Genomic DNA, 20018 nt, shown 5'->3' on the forward strand with positions numbered 1-20018 from the left:
CAGCAACACCATATCTAAACTCAACAATCACCATTCAGCAATTACAAAACACTGAAAACAGCAGTACATTATAAAACACTAAAACAGCAACAACAGTACATTATCGAACAACAACACCATTCAGCAAGGTGACACTAAATTAAATATTAAACACTGAATGAAATTTCAGAAATTAAACAGAGCATTATCAAGACAGAAATTAAACAGAACATTAGCAAGGCAGAAATTCAAAAGTTCAAAACAACACTAAATTAAACAGAACATTAGCAAGGCAGAAAAAGAAGAACATTAGCAACAATATTTGAGCAAAAATTTCAGAAATTAAAAGGAAGAAAAAGAACCAAGCATTCAGTAACCAGAGCAAAATTAAAAGGAAGAAGCAAAGCACGGCCACTCACCTTTGACGGAGACACGGATGGCAACCGACGAGAGACGAGACGATGGCGACAGGTGAGACGACAGCAAACAGCGAGCTGCTCCAACCTCCAAGCCACGAAGAGAGAAGCCAGTGGACGACGGGCCGAGCTACCTGGGTTCCGGAGCTGAGGAAGAGGAAGAAGCGGAGGCGACAAGAAAAGAGAATCTGGGGCGGCGGCGGCAAGGAACCTGAGGAAGAAGCGGTTTGCTCCAAGGGGACGGCGTCGTTTTCATAGAACCGCCAGTTATCGGTCCGATCAGTTTTCGATCGATTCAACAATTTTCAAACGATTTTTTAATTATTGGTTATTGATAGCAGATCAGACCGGTTTTATTATCGGTTTTTAGTTGAATCGGTCAACCGGTTGGACCGGTCCAATTTTCAGAATAATGCATTTTACAATTGCAATGAAAGAAGAAGTAAACAATTGCAGATGAAAAAAGAAGAACTAGAGAAGAGAAAGAAAAACTGCTACTACAACAACGTGAATAAAATCCCTAAAAGGTCTTGACAATTACTTCGAAAGACAACGAAGTTCTTAATAAAAAAAAATTCAATCTGACTTCTGAGCTTTACTTTTATGGGACTAATTAGTCCTGTGTCAAAAAAAGTCAATGTTATTTTTTTGGCACAGGGCTAATCAGTCTCAAAAAAAGTTAGGGGCGGATTGAGTATTTTTTTAGGGCCTCGTAGTCCTTTCGAAGTAATTGTCAGGGGTCAGATGGGGTATTCACTCATTTAATATCATTTCAATTAGGTATTATTTAAATTAGTCCTTCGTTCAACCTTTTTATTACATTAATTTAAAAATATTAAAACAAACACATCAAAATAAAAAAATTTTTAATTTAAATACAAGTATACCAAAAGAGCTTAACTAAAATTCAAATTTAAATTTAAAATTTAAATCTTATAAATCTTAACAAATCCCAAATAAGATCCTAAATATTCCAAATCATATTTTCATCACTAGTAAAATCTTTCTTCTATAAAGATCCAGAACTGGCGGCGCTTCCCTCTTCTCATCTGTGAGATCTCCTCTTTCGGCAACACGCTCCTCCTCGACGCGCACCTCCCTCGCGACGCGCACACATCCCCGCACCTCCTCCATTGATGGGCTCCTCCCCATCCCTGGTCTCCTCCATGTCGCACTTTTTCTCTGTGTCTGGTAGTTCTGCTTGCAAAATTCTAAAAAAATTTGGTTGAGTTCATTCATGAAGATATATTTATCCTTTTTTTTCGTTTAATAAAAGGTTCTTTTTTTTTTCAATTTATGTATAATATTGAATATGAAAAATATAGGGCACCAACATATTATCTGCCAACTTATTGTCAATAGGGGTGGCAATGGGTTGGGTAGGGTAGGATTTTGATCCAACCCTAACCTTACCCGCGGGTTGAGAATATCCCAACCCTAACCCTACCCGCTCTTAACCCGCGACTGCGGGTACTCGATCCTACCCACGGGTTATAAAAAATATACAATATTATTATATAAATTGATGATAATTTAAAATAGAATTGATTTTTATGTAAAAAAAAAATTAAATTATCAATTAATGATTTTCTTTTAGTAGTTAAGGATCTTTTGCATTTAGTGAGAGGTCTTTGATTCAACATCCATTTAAAACATATTTTTATATAAGTATATAATATAAACATATATTGAGTGCGCGTTGGTCGGGTAGGATTGAAGCTCAACCCGCACCCTACCCGACCAGCCCTACCTGCACCCTACCTTACCCGCTGCGGATCGGGTTAGCAACCCTACCCGAGCGGGTGAGATCGGGTTGGGTACCCACGGATAAGGTACATATTGCCACCCCTAATTGTCAACTATAATTAATTATTATATTTTAAATACATGTATAAGGAGACACATCCAAAAAATACATATATAAAGATACTTTTATTAGACACAGCCATAAAAAAGATATTTTTATTAGACACATCCATAAAAACATTTCTATTAAATACAATCATAAATAAGAGTTGGTAAAAATTGACAAAAATGCTGTTGATAACATAACGGAATCGTTTACTTAACAATATTACATTATTACATATTAAAATCTTAATTATTTGTAAGATGACATTTTTATTGATATGTATTTAATTAATTATATTTCAATAATTTCTTTGATTTTTTGTTTAGGGCATCTGAGCTAGTTAGTTGGTTACTTAGGTTTGGAATCTGTTAGTGACAGTTACCTTGTTCCCTTCTGTTACGGCCTGGCCCAGAGTCCTTGCGGGTCAGCCCGACCCGGACGCCACCCGAACCGAACACATGCCCCACAACGACCCGGACACGCGTCCAGGATAGCTCATGCACAGCTAGGGGATAACCTCCCTGGAAACATGGGCCTGTTCTCATCGGGCCCACCTCTGACAGGTATATAAAGGGGAGGCTTGCTCTCCCCCAGAGGTACGTTACATACTCTATCACCCTATCCGCCTGCACACCTTACTGACAAGAGCGTCGGAGTGTCTTTGCAGGTGGCGCTCCCCCTCTCCCTCACTCGAAGTACTCGGGACCTCGCACTCCGCTGACCGACAGTCCACGACTTGACGAGCCCCTATCATCATCTCGGATCACAACCCGAACCGTTCAGTAACCGACCTACCGAACATTGGGGCCGTCTGTGGGGACTATCGTCCATGGACTTCGTGCTAGTCCAAACTGGGACAGGCTGCGAGGCCGCGCTCCCCGTGCCTGGGGGAGGCGCCGTTGCGACGGAAACTCGACAACAACAGAGGTCGCCTCCAAGGGACACGACGCAGACTCACGAAAGACGCCCCTTCGGAGGGACTGGCGACAACCACGCAAGGATAATGCAAGAGCTACGCCACAGGATGCAAGACTTGGAACGCAGGCTAGCAGACAGAGAACGCGACCAACACACTCTGGAGCAAAGCCCCACCAGTTCCCGCTCGAGGAGCCGCTCAAGGCGCACACCCAGCCCCCAGTACGAGTCAGAAAGCACAGGGGGACGGGGACGTGCCAGAAGAAGAAGTCGAGATCCCATCATTTACGCCAGGCGCGAAGGACGGCGTACCACGAACCGAGGGGACGAAGACGCCCGCCAGGAGAACGACGAAGGGAGAACGAACACCCGGGGACACGTGATAATAGGGGCCACCCCATTCCACCGCTCCATACTCGAGGTCCGGCTGCCAAAGCATTTTGACAAGCCGACGGACATGAGGTACGATGGAACGCAGGACCCCCTGGAGCATCTAACGGCCTTCGAGGCCAGGATGAACTTAGAAGGAGTAGGAGATGAGGTAAGATGTTGCGCTTTCCCGGTCACTCTGGCGGGGCCTGCAATACGGTGGTTCAATAACCTCCCGCAGGGCTCGGTGACCCAATTCTCTGACATCAGCCATGCCTTCCTGGCTCAATTCACAACCAGGATCGCAAAAGCCAAGCACCCGATCAATCTGCTAGGGGTGACCCAAAGAGCCGGGGAGCCGACCCGGAAATACTTGGACCGCTTCAACGATGAATGCTTGGAAATTGACGGTTTGACAGACTCAGTGGCGAGTTTATGCTTGACGAATGGGGTCCTGAATGAGGACTTCAGGAAGCACCTTACTACAAAGCCAGTCTGGACAATGCAGGAGATCCAGCGCGTAGCTAAGGAATATATCAACGACGAGGAAGTAAGCCGGGTCGTGGCTGCCAATAAACGGCAGCCCGCCTACAACCAAGACCGGCACTACGAAGGCAGAGAGAAACCAAAGGAACACGCCAGGGAACACGCCAGAGACGGCGTCCCAACCAAAGCCTCGAAGCCATTCCCCCGAATAGGGAAATTCACCAATTACACCCCCTCACGGCACCGATCACAGAAGTCTACCAACAGATAGCAGAGAAGGGAATACTGACGAAACCCCGACCTCTGAAGGGCAGGACGGGTGGAGACAAGAGCCTCTACTGCGAATATCATAAGAGATACGGACACAGAACCCAAGACTGCTTCGACCTAAAAGACGCCCTGGAGCAGGCAATCAGGGACGGAAAACTTGCCGATTTCTCCCACCTTATAAGGGAGCCAAGGAGACGCAATCGGGATCATGAAGGCGAAGACAGCCAATGCCGACCTCTTCGCTTGGACGCCAGCCGACATGCCAGGAATAGATCCCCAGCTCATGTCACACCATTTGGCCGTCAAACCAGAAGTCAAACCAGTGGCCCAGAGGAAGAGAAAGATGTCACAAGAAAGGGCAGAGGAGGTGGCCAGGCAGGCGGCCAGCCTCCTTGAAGCAGGGTTCATCCGGGAATTGGACTACTCGACCTGGCTGTCGAACGTAGTTTTGGTGAAGAAACACAATGGGAGGTGGAGAATGTGTGTAGACTACTCCGACCTCAATAAGGCATGTCCTAAGGACTGCTACTCCCTGCCCAACATTGACGCACTCGTCGACGCAGCGGCGGGGTACCGGTATCTGAGCTTCATGGACGCCTATTCTGGATACAATCAGATACCGATGCACCGACCCGACGAGGAAAAAACGGCGTTCATAACGCCAGGAGGGACCTATTGCTACAAAGTAATACCATTTGGTCTGAAAAACGCTGGCGCCACATACCAGAGATTGATGAACAAGATATTCAGTGAGCTTATAGGCAAGACAGTGGAAGTCTACGTGGACGACATTCTCGCCAAAACCACATGACCAGACGATCTCCTGAGAGACCTGGGAGGCATATTTGCGTCCCTCCGGCAACACGGCATGAGGCTTAACCCGCTCAAATGTGCCTTTGCCATAGAGGCCGGAAAGTTCCTGGGATTCATGATCACCCAAAGAGGAGTGGAAGCCAACCCCGAGAAGTGCCAAGCGATCCTCCAGATGAAGAGCTCGGGTTGTATCAAAGATGTCCAACGATTGGCGGGGAGACTGACGGCATTATCCCGTTTCCTCGGCGCATCGGCAGCAAAAGCCCTGCCCTTCTTCAATCTGATGAAAAAAGGAATAGCATTCGAATGGACCCCCGCGTGCGAGGAGGCATTCAAACACTTCAAGGAGATCCTAGCAGCGCCCCCTGTACTCGGAAAACCCAAAGCCGGAGAATCACTCTACCTCTACCTGGCAGTAACAGAGGAAGCGCTTGCAGCGGTGCTCGTAAGAGAAGAAGGGAAAGCTCAGCAGCCGGTCTACTTCGTGAGTAGGGCTCTACAAGGAGCCGAGCTGAGGTACAGCAAACTGGAAAAGCTGGCATTGACGCTCCTAACTTCCTCCCGAAGGCTAAAGCAATACTTCCAGGGTCACCGTATAGTCGTAAGGACGGACCAGGCAATTCGCCAAGTACTACAAAAACCTGATTTGGCTGGTAGGATGATGACCTGGGCCATCGAGCTCTCCCAATACAACTTGCAGTATGATCCCCGACACGTAATCAAGGCCCAGGCAATGGCAGACTTTTTGGTTGAGGTAACGGGTGATTCCCCCGAAGAGACAGGCACACGGTAGAGGCTCCACGTGGACGGGGCCTCCAACCAAACGTCCGGGGGAGCAGGGGTCATCTTAGAAAGCCCGACAGGAATCATCTACGAGCAATCAACCAAGTTCGAGTTTTTCGTGTCGAACAATCAAGCGGAATATGAAGCTCTCTTAAGCGGACTAATACTAGCGCGGGAAGTCGGGGCAACGAAGGTCGAAGTATGCAGTGACTCACAGGTCGTCACCTCACAGGTAAACGGAAGCTACCAAGCCCGGGACCCTCTCCTACAAAAATACCTGGAAAAGGTCAAAGAAATGACAAGTCAGTTCCAAGAAGTCACGATCCAACACGTCCCAAGAGAAAGGAACACACGGGCGGACCTCCTGTCCAAACTAGCGAGCACGAAGCCAGGAGCGGGTAACCGGTCTCTCATCCAAGGCATGGTGAAGGAGCCAACGGTCGCCCTCCATTTGACGGAGTCAAGCCCCTCGTGGTTGGACCCCATCACAAACTTCCTGGAACTCGGAAAGTTGCCTGACGATGAGAAAGCGGCCAAAACATTGAGAAGGGAGGCGGCCAGATATGCAATCATACAAGGACAACTGTTCAGAAAGGGGCTCAGCCAGCCCCTATTGAAGTGCTTGCACCCCGACCAGACGAACTATGTACTTAGAGAAGTCCACGAGGGATGTTGCGGCCACCACATTGGGGGCAAAGCCCTAGCGAGGAAGCTCATCCGAGCTGGATATTACTGGCCATCAATGATGAAAGACTCGAGGGAATTTGTCAGAAAGTGCGTAAAGTGTCAACAAAACGCCAACTTCCACAAGGCGCCGGCTTCCGAATTGAGCCTTCTGACGACCACACGACCTTTCGCTCAATGGGGAGTCGACCTCCTAGGACCCTTCCCGGTTGGCCCAGGACAGGTCAAGTATCTCATAGTGGCCATCGACTACTACACCAAATGGATAGAGGCCGAACCACTGGCCAGCATATCCTCCTCTAATTGCAGGAAATTCACGTGGAGATAGGTGATAACCCGATTCGGGATCCCGGATGTCGTCATCTCGGATAACGGAACACAATTCACTGACAAGAAATTCACGGAGTTCCTTACCGGCCTAGGGGTAAAACAAAATTTTTCTTCAGTCGAACACCCCCAGACAAACGGACAAGTAGAGTCCGCAAACAAGGTCATCTTACTCGGCCTCAAGAAACACCTAGACAGCAAGAAAGGCGCATGGGCAGACGAGGTCGCTTCGGTCCTGTGGTCATACCGAACGACCGAGCAAAGTGCTACGGGGGAAACCCCTTTTCGCCTAACATACGGGGTCGATGCCGTGATACCCGTCGAAATCGGCGAACCGAGCCCACGGCTACTGCTCGCAGGTGTAGACGAAGCGGTAGAAAAAGACCTGGTAGAGGAAATGAGGAAGATGGCCCATTTGTCAGAAACAGCATTGAAACAAAGAATAGCCCTACGCTACAACGCTAAAGTCCTCAAGAGGGATTTCGGGGAAAGAGACATCGTTCTGCGACGCAACGACGTAGGTCTGCCGACCCCTGGGGAAGGAAAGCTGACGGCAAATTGGGAAGGGCCCTACAGAATCAGAGAAGTGCTTGGCAAGGGTGCCTACAAGCTCGAGAGACTTGACGGTAAAGAAATCCCTAGAACATGGAATGCAGGTAACCTGAGGAGGTTCTACTCCTGACTCGGGTAAACCGACCAGGAACCCTAACGGACTTATGTATGCTTGCTCTGCGCACATGTTAATTTTTTAGAAAGTTTTTAGCTATTTATCCTTATTGAATACTTGCCATATTAACAAGCTTGCTTAACTGACGATTAATTCTTACTTGTTAAAATATTTCCCTACTCTTTTGTTGCTTCCCAATACGCGTAGCACGCGATTACGTCCTAAAACGGCAACCCGGGACTGATCACCCCGAAAGCCAGACGGACCATCGCTATAATCCACACGGCGACAACACGACCAAATCGGTCCAAATTGTTACCAACGTAAAAATGACAAAACGGGCACAAGCAATGAGCCCACCACGAAAAAACGGTGACAAAAACAATACGACGAACAAGGCGAAAGAGAGTAACGGTCATCCGGCCAAACGACTAAACCAACGCAAATGTTACGAAGTATCAAAATACAAAACACACAACAAATGTTCAACAAATCTACAGCAAATGATCAAGTTATAAGAAGTCACTTCCTAGGCATATCGACAATCTTGCCGTCTTGAATCATTTTGAAGACCCCGATAGCCGATGTGTCGAAGTCGGGTGCCACAATCTTCACCTGAGCCTTCAAGGCGTCCTCAGTCATAGAGATCGCGTTCTTGCCTTGTTCTTTGGTCGATTTCAGCTTCTTCTTGAGCTCCTCGACCTCGACTTTGGCGGCTTCGGCCGACGACACAGCTTGGTCCCGCTCCTTTTCCAAAGCTGCCACACGCCCCTGGGCGGCGTTCAACTGGCTCTCCAAAGTCATCTCTCGCTCGACTAAACGGGCCACCGTCTCGTCGGAAGCCTTCAGTTTCTCCTCGGCAGACGCATTCTTTTCCTCGGATGCCTTGAGCTTCTCCCCCATTTCAGACAACTGACTCTGGAGCAACTCGACCTGGGCCTTAAAGTCATTGTTTGCTTTGACAGAAGACTCGAGCTTCCTCCGGAGGGCTTGCATTCCCGACAACTCGCACTCAGCCTTTCGAGCTATCACGGCACCCCGGAGCAAAGTTCGATACATCCATCTCGCCTGCCCGGCTAGGTCGGTCCCGTGGAAATGCTCCTCTGTCCCAGGAATCAGCTGCGAGTCAATAAAAGTTGTGGCATCGAAATTCCTCTCCATGATGGTAAGAGCCCCCTCCGGGCTCGAAGATGCCCTTCGCCTCTTAGAGGTGTGGATGAGTTCCACATCGTCATCCACCTGAGGAGCAGAGGGCGAGTGCCCGCCCACGACGACCTCGGAAGGAGGAGAAGCTTGCACCCCCTCTGGGTTCACACCGGACATATCGGTATCCTGGGGAGGGGGCTCAGTCTGGTCCTCCTTCTCCCCAGAAGGTCCAGCCGACTTCCCGGAATCTTTCCCCTCAGCTTTCTCGTCATCGCTTTCCGAGAAGAAGGTCTTCATCAGATTCTCAAGACCAGTCACTGTAGCAGACATTTCCACTGCAATAAACAAACACATCAGCCGTTAGACCGTGTGAAGCAAACAATAATAAACAACATAAAAACAGGAAACGAGACGACTCACGGATATAGCTCCTGGCGGCCTCCCGTTCACCCATAAGGAGATGAGGATTTACGAGGTTCTTTTCAAAAATAGCAAATAGCACATCGGCTATTTGCTTATCTACTGAGGACATCCTCTTATATGTTACCTTGATAAAAGAATTTGACCTCGCCCCAAAGCTCCAGTAAGTGGGGATGAGGCGCTCCCCCTCCAAGGATAACCAAAAGGGATGCCGACCTCTAACGAGACGGACTTTGAAAAACTTATCTTTAAACCCGTGGTAGGAATCCTCGAACAGACCAAATATTCTCCTACCCTGGGCAGACCGGAAAGAAAGGAACCCTTTCCTCGCCTTCCCTTGTTTGGAAGGTTTGGTAAGGTTGAAGAAGAAAAGGAAGACATCCACCGACACCGGCAGCTCGAGATACTCGCACACCATCTCAAAACAGCGGATAGAAGCCCAACTGTTCGGATGGAGCTGTGACGGAGACACGGATATCCGATTTAAGAGTGACATCTGGAATTCGGAAAACGGAAGGTGAACCCCAACCTGGGTAAACATGGATTTGTAAAACGAAATCCAGTCGGCAATCCGGGGAGAGTGAAGATTGACCTCGTAAAGCCGCTCATGGGGGGCAGGCACGAAGGTCTCATAATTGGCCTCTTCGTCTGTTCCCCCGCACAAGTACCCGGCCTGCCGGAACTCTATCAATTCCGCTAGATCCATCTGGTTTGGCGAATCCTTTACATCCAAGGTTACCCAGGCGTACGGATCATAGCTCGCCGCGGAAGGGGAAGCCCGGGAGACGACACGAGGCATACCTACAGCGGGGTACCACTCCGTTAGTCTACGAGATCGGGAACCCGGAAAATACCCAGAAGCTATAATTCATCCTACTGAACAGTTAAGATCAAATATGAACCAAGCAACCCACCTAAAAATCTACCCTGGAATGGTACCCCTGCCCTAATACTCTACCTATCATCAGAAAGCCATGTAGCAATGCAACAGTAAAAATGGCGAGGCAAACACATACAACAAGCACGCAAGAACAGAACAGAAAAGAGAAGGATTCTAGAAATACCTGAATTAGTCGAAAGAACTTGAAAGTGGTTGGAGAAGCACAAAGAACCTCGAACAAGTGGTTGAAGAGGCACAAAAACGCTTGAAACGGAGGAAATTTGGATATCAGGGAGAAAAGAAAGTGGGAATAGCAAAAGTGGGAACAAAAGAAATAAGAAACTGTTTAAAAACCGCTGCACAAAGCGCGAAGAAGCCAGGGGTAAAAAGGTCTTTGCACGCAGGATTTTAGTAACCCATTATGAGCATTCAATGCTCAGCGCGAAGAACGAAGCGACGAAACGGTCGCCTTGGCAACCAAGAGACACGCGCGCAGGGAGCACGTCACTCCCACGAACAATTGATCTGGCGACAACACACGAACGAGAAAATCACGCGCCATCAATGTCTCCCACGAGCATTACTGGCGCGTCGGGGGCACTGTTACGACCTGGCCCAGAGTCCTTGCGGGTCGGCCCGACCCGGACGCCACCCGAACCGGACACATGCCCCACAACGACCCGGACACGCGTCCAGGACAGCTCATGCACAGCTAGGGGATAACCTCCCTGGAAACATGGGCCTGTTCTCATCGGGCCCACCTCTGACAGGTATATAAAGGGGAGGCTTGCTCTCCCCCAGAGGTACGTTACATACTCTATCACCCTATCCGCCTGCACACCTTACTGACAAGAGCGTCGGAGTGTCTTTGCAGGTGGCGCCCCCCTTCTCCCTCACTCGAAGTACTCGGGACCTTGCACTCCACTGACCGACAGTCCACGACTTGACGAGCCCCTATCATCATCTCGGATCACAACCCGAACCGTTCAGTAACCGACCTACCGAACACCTTCCCTTCCAAATTGCAATTTCCGTCTAGTTTATCTGTTATGAATATTTGAAACTATACTAGCATGCTAATTATTATATTACCCACCTATTCTGTTCTATTCTGTTTTAGTTTACTTTTTACTTTTCTTGCTGTACCTACCTAATGATTCTGTTTCGTACGTTGGCATTGTTTTGATTGATGGTTTAAGAGGATATAAAATCATAAATAAATAAATATAATATTGTGTGTTTAGCATTATATAATGATCATGGTAATGAAAAAATAAAGAGAAAGGAAGAAGATTTATTTTCATGCGGGAGCCAATAAGCTAAATCCTAAAAATCTAAGACTCAGTACTATAGTTATCAGAACTAAATTGGTGATCGAACCGGTCAGACTACTGGATCACTGAGTTATTGGTTCAATTGGTGGGTCATTAGTTGAATCGATTGACCTAGTACTATATAAATAAAAAATAAAAATAATAAAAAATTTAAAATTAAAATTTAAAATACATATTTTTACTAATATTTTATGAATATCTAGCTATTTTAAAATAATATAGAACATGAACAATAAGTATTTTGTTAATTTTATGTTATTATAAATATTTTTATTATATTTTTATATTAAAATAACTATTATTTTAAAATTTTAATAATTTATTAATTAGTTTATATTTATTATACTATTATATATTACAAGTATTTATTAAAAAATAAGTGAGTTTATAATTATTGTTAAATAAAATATAATTAATTTAAGAATGAGTGAGTTTATAACTAAAATTAAAATAAATTAAATAGAAATAAATTATTTGATGAATGATACCTATATATATAATAATTTGTATATTAATTAGTAAGGTGCATGCTAACTCAGTGGCTTTGAAGGACGTTCCTTTTCCAAGAAGACAAGGGGTTGAATCCCACCTCACACATTTCTTGAAATTTTAAATTTTAAGTGGTCCGGCCTGACCTGGTGAAGGCCGGTTTTCACCAGTTTATTCTAAGTTTGACTGGTTCGTTTTGGTTTTTAATATTGTGCGATCTAAATATCAGATTGGATCAATATTAGATCCGATTTATCAGTTTTTTAATTGAACCGGCCGATTCGGTCCGATTCTAATAACTATGCTCAGTACATTTGTTATTATAGACATTTAATGAATCAAATTAATCAAGTTAATTTTTTATATTTTTCGTACATACTACATACCACTATAGATACCTTAGTTACTTTAAATATTGGTGTAATAGAACTTACCATACTATATTTTATAACAAAAATATATGTTAATACTCCATGGCTAACAATTTTATAAAGAGCACAAAAATACTAGAAGATTAATAACTTTTAATTAACACACTAAATTTTTATTCGATTGATTTCTAATCACACATTGACATATTGAATTTGTTAAGAAACATGTAATTAAGTTAAAAAGAAAGTAATGAAAGTGTTACTAGTCTTAGGGTCTCTTTCTTTCTTTCTTTCCTTTTCTCTGCATGTTGCTGGTGCTCTTTGCTCTTTTCCACTTTTGTAGCGCAACATTCTCTGCTCCTTCCCCCTCCTTTCTCTTCTTCTTCATTCCAAATTCTCAAAATGCCTTCTTCTCTTCCCAAATCATACCTTTTTGTTTTATATATGACAAAGTGTATATTTATTCATATGACTTTTTATCTTTCCCTATATTATTAGCTTTCTAGTTGCGGTATCAAAAAGTAGCAACATGCATGCTTTTATGAGGATATAGCTAGCGTAATTATACAGAGAATTGATTTTCTCTCTTCTTTTTTTTCATGTTACGTGTAACTTTTTTTTAATCTTTTGGTTGTGTATTTTATTAATAATAATGGAATTTCAAACTTTTTTACCTAAATAAGAATAACATAACATTATTTATTGCACTACTAAACCCTCAAAAATCACTTCTTTTAACCTAAATATAAAAATCTTCACAATTTGATAAAACAATTCCGCTAGAAAACCAAGAAGGGTATAACCAATAATAAGCCAACAAATATTTTTGAATTATATTCTATACTAATTAATGATATTAATTGTCATTAATTAGTGGTTATTTAAATTTTTTTAAAAGATACAAAATTAATGATTATTAATTACCTCTACTTCTTACTCTAATTCACCTTTTACCATTTATTACGCAAACACTAATTCCTCTCTCAAAAAAAAAACTTCGAAACTCTAAAAAATAAAAACACCAAAACATAAGATAAATAATCATCCAAATCCTAAGAAAAAAATATACAAAACATAGAAAAAAGAATCATTCAAAACTAATAAAAAGAATCATCCAAATCCTAAGAAAAAAATATACAAAACATAGGAAAAAGAATCATCCAAAATTAATAAAAAGAATCATCCGAAATGTAGAAAAAAGAAACATAAAAAACTAGTTAAAAAAATCATTCAAAACTAAATAAGAGGAAGAGAAGAAGAGCCGCAGGCTGGCCGGCGACAACGTCATGGATGGCATTGCGTGGACAATGGGGAACTCGCGGTGGCGCATTGCGACGAGTGGAGGAGTCACCGTGGATCAGAGTAGTTGATCGTGCGTCGCGAATGGGGACCTGGTGGTGGCTGCATCGCGACGGATGGAGGGTTGCGGGGTGCGAGTGGCGAGCGATGGGGAGTCGCGAGCGGTAAAGGTGCGTCGGGCGAGCAACGGGGAGTCACGATGGGACGCGACGAGGGTGAAGTAGAAGCGCGATGGTGGCTATCTTTCCTGCGCAAACGGCAGATGAAGTGGCGGAGAAGGATGCAAGGACGACCGGCGGTGGTGCACGAGGACGGTGCTGCGATGACACTAGCGGCGTGAGGACGAAACCGCGGCAGCGTGGGCATTGGGAAGTGGTATAAGGATTTGTGGTTTTGTGTGGTGAATGGTGAGTGGAAGTGAAAATAAATTAGGGTAAGTTTTGATTCAAAAATGCCATTAATGTCAATTAATCATATTTTGAATTTGAAAAAATAATTTAAAATTATTTATTATTAATTGAGTTGTTCAATTCTTGGCCGGTGAACCCTTGGCATTTTTTATTAATTGACATTAATGACATTAATAAACTAGATCCGGTTCAATATTATCAAAATTTCAAGTCCAAACATCACACAAGCATAACCATTAGTACGACACTAAGGATAGCCACACATTTAGAATATTGGCACTTGGATCCTAAAAAACCAAATATAACTTTACCCACTGTAGACAATTCCTTGTTTTGATTTATGGTTTAGGAGGATATAAAATCATAAATGAATGAATATAATCTTGTGTGTTTAGCATCACATAATGATCATGGTGATGAGAAAATAAAGAGAAAGGAAGCAGCTTTATTTTCATGCGGGAGCCAATAACCTAAACCCTAAGGTAACGTTTGGTGGAGAGATAGAGACGGAAAGACTGAGACTGAGAGACAGAGACTAAGAGACAGGAATTGAAATAAATATCAGTATTCTATTTGGTGCAAAATGGGAGACAGGAATTGAAACAAGAATGAAACTCTAATTTAATTTGCACAAAAGATAAAATTGGAATTAATTAATTGAAATGAAAGTATTTTAGGTATAAAATGTTATTAAAGTTTCAGTCTCCATCTCTAAAAATTTTAGTCCCCTGTGTCCTTACTTTTTGGAGGTACTGAAATACTAAAATTTTAGAGACAGAAACAGAAATTTTAATACCAGTCTCTGAACTAACAAACACAATACTGAGTCTCAGTCTCTCAGTCTCTGTCTCAGTACCTCAAAACAAACGCTACCTAAAAGCCTAAAACTCAGTACAGTTGTTATTATAGGCAATGCCATCATTACTCATCCATTAACCAATTTCTGTTGACGAAGACATGGAGGAACCTGGTTGGAAAATGAAAAAATCTTTTAATGACTATAGCCATTTGTAAATAAGATTAATTAAGTTAATTTTTGTATTTTTTGTACATACTACATACTACTATAGATACCTTAGTTATTTTAAATATTGGTGTAATAGAACTTACCATACTATATTTTATAACAAAAATATATGTTAATACTCCATGGCTAACAGATTTATAAAGAGCACAAAAATACTAGAAGATTAATAACTTTTAATTAGCACACTAAAGTGTTACTAGTCTTAGGTCTCTTTCTTTCTTTCTTTCCTTTTCTTTGTATGTTGCTGCTGATCTTTGTTCTTTTCCATTCTTGTAGCGCAACATTCTCTGCTCTTTCTCCCTTCTTTCTCATCTTCTTCATTTCAAATTTTCAAAATGTCATTTTCTCTTCCCAAATTATACCTTTTTGTTTTATATATGACAAAGTGTATATTTATTCAAATGGCTTTTTATCTTTTCTTATATTATTAGCTTTCTAGTTGCAGGTGTCAAAAAGTAGCAACATGCATGCTTTTATGGGGATATAGCTAGCTTCATTATACAAAGAATTGATTTTCTCTTTTTTTTTTTCATGTTAAGTGTAACTTTTGTTTAGTTTTTTTAGTTCTTTATTTTATTAATAATAATGGAATTTCAACTTTTTTTTTACCTAAATAAGAATAACATAAAATTATTTACTGCACTATTAAACCCTCAAAAACCACTTCTTTTAACCTAACTATATAAATTTTTACAATTTGATAAAACAATTCTACTAAAAAACCAAGAGAGGTCTAACCAATAATAAGCCAACAAATATTTTTGAATTATATTCTATGCTAATTAATGACATTAATTGTCATTAATTAGTGGTTATTTAATTTTTTTAAAAGATACAAAATTAATGATTATTAATTTTCTCTTCTTACTCTAATTCACCTTTTACCATTTATTACGTAAACACTAATTTCTTTCTCCAAAAAAAAAACTTCGAAACTCCAAAAAACAAAAACATCAAAACATAAGATAAAGAATCATCCAAATTCTAAGAAAAAAACATACAAAACATAGGAAAAAGAATCATCCAAAACTAATAAAAAGAATTATCCAAATCCTAAAAAAAATATACAAAACATAGGAAAAAGAATAATCCAAAACTAATAAAAAGAATCATCCGAAATATAGAAAAAAGAAACATAAAAAACTAGTTAAAAAAATCATTTAAAACCAAATAGGAGGGGGAGAAGAAGAGTCGTAGGGTGGCCGGCGACGATGTCTTGGATGGCATTGCGTGGACAGTGGGGGGACTCGCGGTGGCACATTGCGACGAGTGGAGGAGTCGCCGTGGATTGGAGTAGTGATCGCGCGTCGCAAATGGGGACCTGGTGGTGGCTGCATCGCGACGGATGGAGAGTCGTGGGGTGCGAGTGGCGAATGATTGGGAGTCGCGACAGGACGCGAGGAGGGTGAAGTAGAAACGCGATGGTGGTTGTCTTTCCTGCGCAAACGACAGATAAGGTGGCGGAGAAGAATGCAAGGACGACCGGCGATGGCGCGCAAAGACGGTGCTGCGGTAACGCTAGCGGTGAGAGGACGAAACTGCGACAGTGTGGGCCATTAGGAAGAGGGATTAGAATTTGTGGTTTTGTGTGGTGAATGTTGAGTGGAAGAGAAAATAAATTAAGGTATGTTTTGATTCAAAAATGCCATTAATGTCAATTAATCAAATTTTGAATTTGAAAAAATAATTTAAAATTAATCATTATTAATTGAGTTGTTCAATTCTTCGTTGGTGGACACTTGAAATTTTTTATTAATTGACATTAATAATATTAATAAACCAGATCTGGTTCAATATTATCAAAATTTCAGGGCCAAACATCACACAAGCATAACCATCAGTACGACACTAAGGATAGCCACACATTTAGAATATTGGCACTTGGACCCTAAAAAACCAAATAAAACTTTACCCACCATAGACAATTCCTTGTTTCGATTGATGGTTTAGAAGGATATAAAATCATAAATGAATGAATATAATCTTGTGTGTTTAGCAATACATAATGATCATGGTGATGAGAAAATAAAGAGAAGGAAAGCAGCTTTATTTTTATGCGGGAGCCAATAAGCTAAACCCTAAAAGTCTAAGACTCAGTACAGTTGTTATTATAGGCAATGGCATCATTACTCATTCATTAACCAATTTCTGCTGATGAAGACATGGAGAAACCTGCTTGGAAAATGAAAAAAATCTTTTAATGATTATAGCTATTTATAAATTAAATTAATCAAGTTAATTTTTCTATTTTTTTGTACATACTACATACCACTATAGGTATCTTAGTTAATTCAAATATTGGTGTAATAGAACTTACCGTATTATATTTTATAACAAAAATATATGTTAGTACTCCATGGCTAACTGTTTTATAAAGAGCACAAAAATACTAGAAGATTAATAACTTTTAATTAAAACACTAAATTTTTATTCGATTGATTTCTAATCACACATTGACATATTGAATTTGTTGAGAAACATGTAATTAAGTTAAAAAGAAAGTAATTAAAGCGTTACTAGTTTTAGGGTCTCTTTCTTTCTTTCTTTCCTTTTTTCTGCATGTTGCTGCTGCTCTTTGCTCTTTTCCACTCTTGTAGCACAACACTCTCTGCTCTTTCCCCCTCAATTCTCTTCTTCTTCATTCCAAATTCTCAAAATACCCTATTCTCTTCCCAAATCATACCTTTTATTTTATATATGAGAAAGTGTATATTTATTCAGATGACTTTTTATCTTTTAATATATTATTGGCTTTCTAGTTGTAGGCATAAAAAAGTAGCAATAGGGGTATTCGCGGTGCGGTTTGGTTTGGTTTTTGAGAAAAAAGTCTTCTGATCCGATCGTGTAATTCAACTGCGATTCGGTTTGGTTCGATTTTTTATTGAAGCCATCCGAACCAAACCAAACCAATTTTGGTTCGATTTGTTCGGTTTTTTCAATCAATTCAAAAAAAAATACATCCCGATTAGCAACCCGATTAGCAACGCTTTGAGCAAGGCTGATGGCCCCTTCACTATAATCCGTACCAGTCAAATAAGAGAACCTGAAAAGGTAGCAATAGTAAGATTAATAACACATGCAATGCAACATAAAAAACCCGGGATATCTCTCAGAAACCAATAGGCAGAACTTCCAAGTACTTATAAGTGTACCTTCCCTCCAAAAAAAAGCATATAATAGTATATACATTTCCATACCACCTTTATGTAGCAACTTTCTTTGTTTACTTGAATATATCTTTGTTTTTCATGATTTTCACATATTCACACCTTGCTTTTGATGCTATGGAATCTCATTTAATTAGCAATTAAATATATTTGTGTATGAAAAAATTTATATGGCACAAGATTCACATGCCTTCCGATTTCCAACAATACACATTTGTTATAATAAATAGTAATTCAGAAATTTGCTAACTTTAACAAAGTCTTTCTTTTCTCTTTTTTTCTATAAAAGAATTATACAGCATATATTACTAAAAGTGCAGAACATCGCAAGAAATACCATACCCTTGTTTAGCTAATTCTTGGAGAAGCAAACTATTGCGTGTCCCAATGTCAAGTACACTCCAACTAGACAAAACTTTATTTCCTAATTCACTAGCTTCAGCTTTGACATCATCAACATGATTTGGTATGCGGCCTTGAGAGATGTCAACGCACAAGGCTTTTGTCCAAGATGCAACTACTTCCATCACATCATCCCCAAACCTGCACATGCAAAATAAAGGCAGAAAACATAAATGAAAGTTAAACAAGTCATAATGTTCATCATTATAGATAGCGCAACAATGTATCATTACCAAAAATTGCCTATAACAACAATGTTCATCACTGCCTAAAAGTTCTCTTAACCAAATTAACCAAGTCACAACAATGAATCAATAACCAGCAAATCATCAATGAATCAATAACCAACAAGGCAGCAACAATACCAAATTACCAAGTCAGCAATAAATCAATAAACAGCAATGATTAACAATGCTGAATATAATTTAACCAAATTAACCAAGTCACAACAATGAATCAATAACCAGCAAGGCAGCAACAATACCAAATTACCAAGTCAACAATAAATCAATAAACAACAATGATTAATAATGCTGAGTATAATTTAACCAAATTAACCAAGTCACAGCAATGAATCAATAACCAGCAAGGCAGCAACAATACTAGATTACCAAGTCAACAATAAATCAATAAACAGCAATGATTAACAATGCTGAGTATAATTTAACCAAATTAACAGTAACAATAAGGTCAAAAATACCAATAGCAAACAATACCAATAGCAAGGTTAAACAAAATCGAGTTTTACACTAGTGGGTGGCGAGGGTGGTGCTCTGCTACTGTTGGGTGCGAGGGAGCAAGGGTCGTGCTCTGCTACTCCTGGGTGCGAGGGACGAGGTCACGAGGGTCGTGCTCTGCTACTGCTGGAGTGCTGGGTGCGAGGGATGAGGTTCGTGCTCTGCTAGATTGCTATTGCGGTGTGCAAGGGTCGGCTGTGGCTAGGGCTTCGTGGTGCTCTATCCGCGAAGGGGTTCGGCGGCGTTGGGAGGAAGGCTTCGCTGCGAGGTGGTGGGAGACCGGGAGGAACGTGGGTTCGCCGCCGTGAGAGGAGAGCGCCACTGCAGAGAGGAGAGTGCGACTGTGAGAGGCTGAGAGGCAGAGCTTTCGATTGGGGCTGAGAGCTCCGATTGGGGTTAGGACTCAGTGGCTCACTGCTGCTCAGGACTCGCGTTCAAGGCCAAGGGAATTGGGGGTGGGGTGGGGTTGGTTTTTAGGGTTTTTTTATTCCATCGGTTCGGTTCGGTTCGGTTCAGTTAGGGTTTTACTGGTCAGAACCGAAAACCGAACCGAACAGCAAAAAAACTGCAAAACACTTTTTTTTTTCGGTTTTTGCGATTTTCGGTTTGTTCAGTTTTCGGTTTTTTTGGTTTGGTTGGTCAGTTTAGTTCGGTTTGGATCGATTTTGAATACCCCTAAGTAGCAACATGCATATTTTTATGAGGATATAGCTAGCTTAATTATATAGAGAATTGATTTTCTCTCTTCTTTTTTTTTTCATGTCAAGTGTAACTT

General features: G+C 41.8%; 1 long non-coding RNA gene across 1 annotated transcript; it reads right to left on the minus strand.

The window, feature by feature from the left end:
• Positions 1-17782: 17782 nt before the first annotated feature.
• LOC112758841 (uncharacterized) lies at positions 17783-19700 on the minus strand. The gene is made up of 3 exons (XR_011873942.1): positions 19255-19700; positions 18447-18647; positions 17783-17980 (listed from the first exon to the last, which is right to left on the minus strand). It is a non-coding gene; the product is annotated as an uncharacterized lncRNA (long non-coding RNA).
• Between the last annotated feature and the right edge of the window lie 318 nt (positions 19701-20018).

The sequence above is a fragment of the Arachis hypogaea genome, chromosome 16 (genome assembly GCF_003086295.3).
Source record: "Arachis hypogaea cultivar Tifrunner chromosome 16, arahy.Tifrunner.gnm2.J5K5, whole genome shotgun sequence".
NCBI classification, from domain to species: Eukaryota; Viridiplantae; Streptophyta; class Magnoliopsida; order Fabales; family Fabaceae; genus Arachis; species Arachis hypogaea.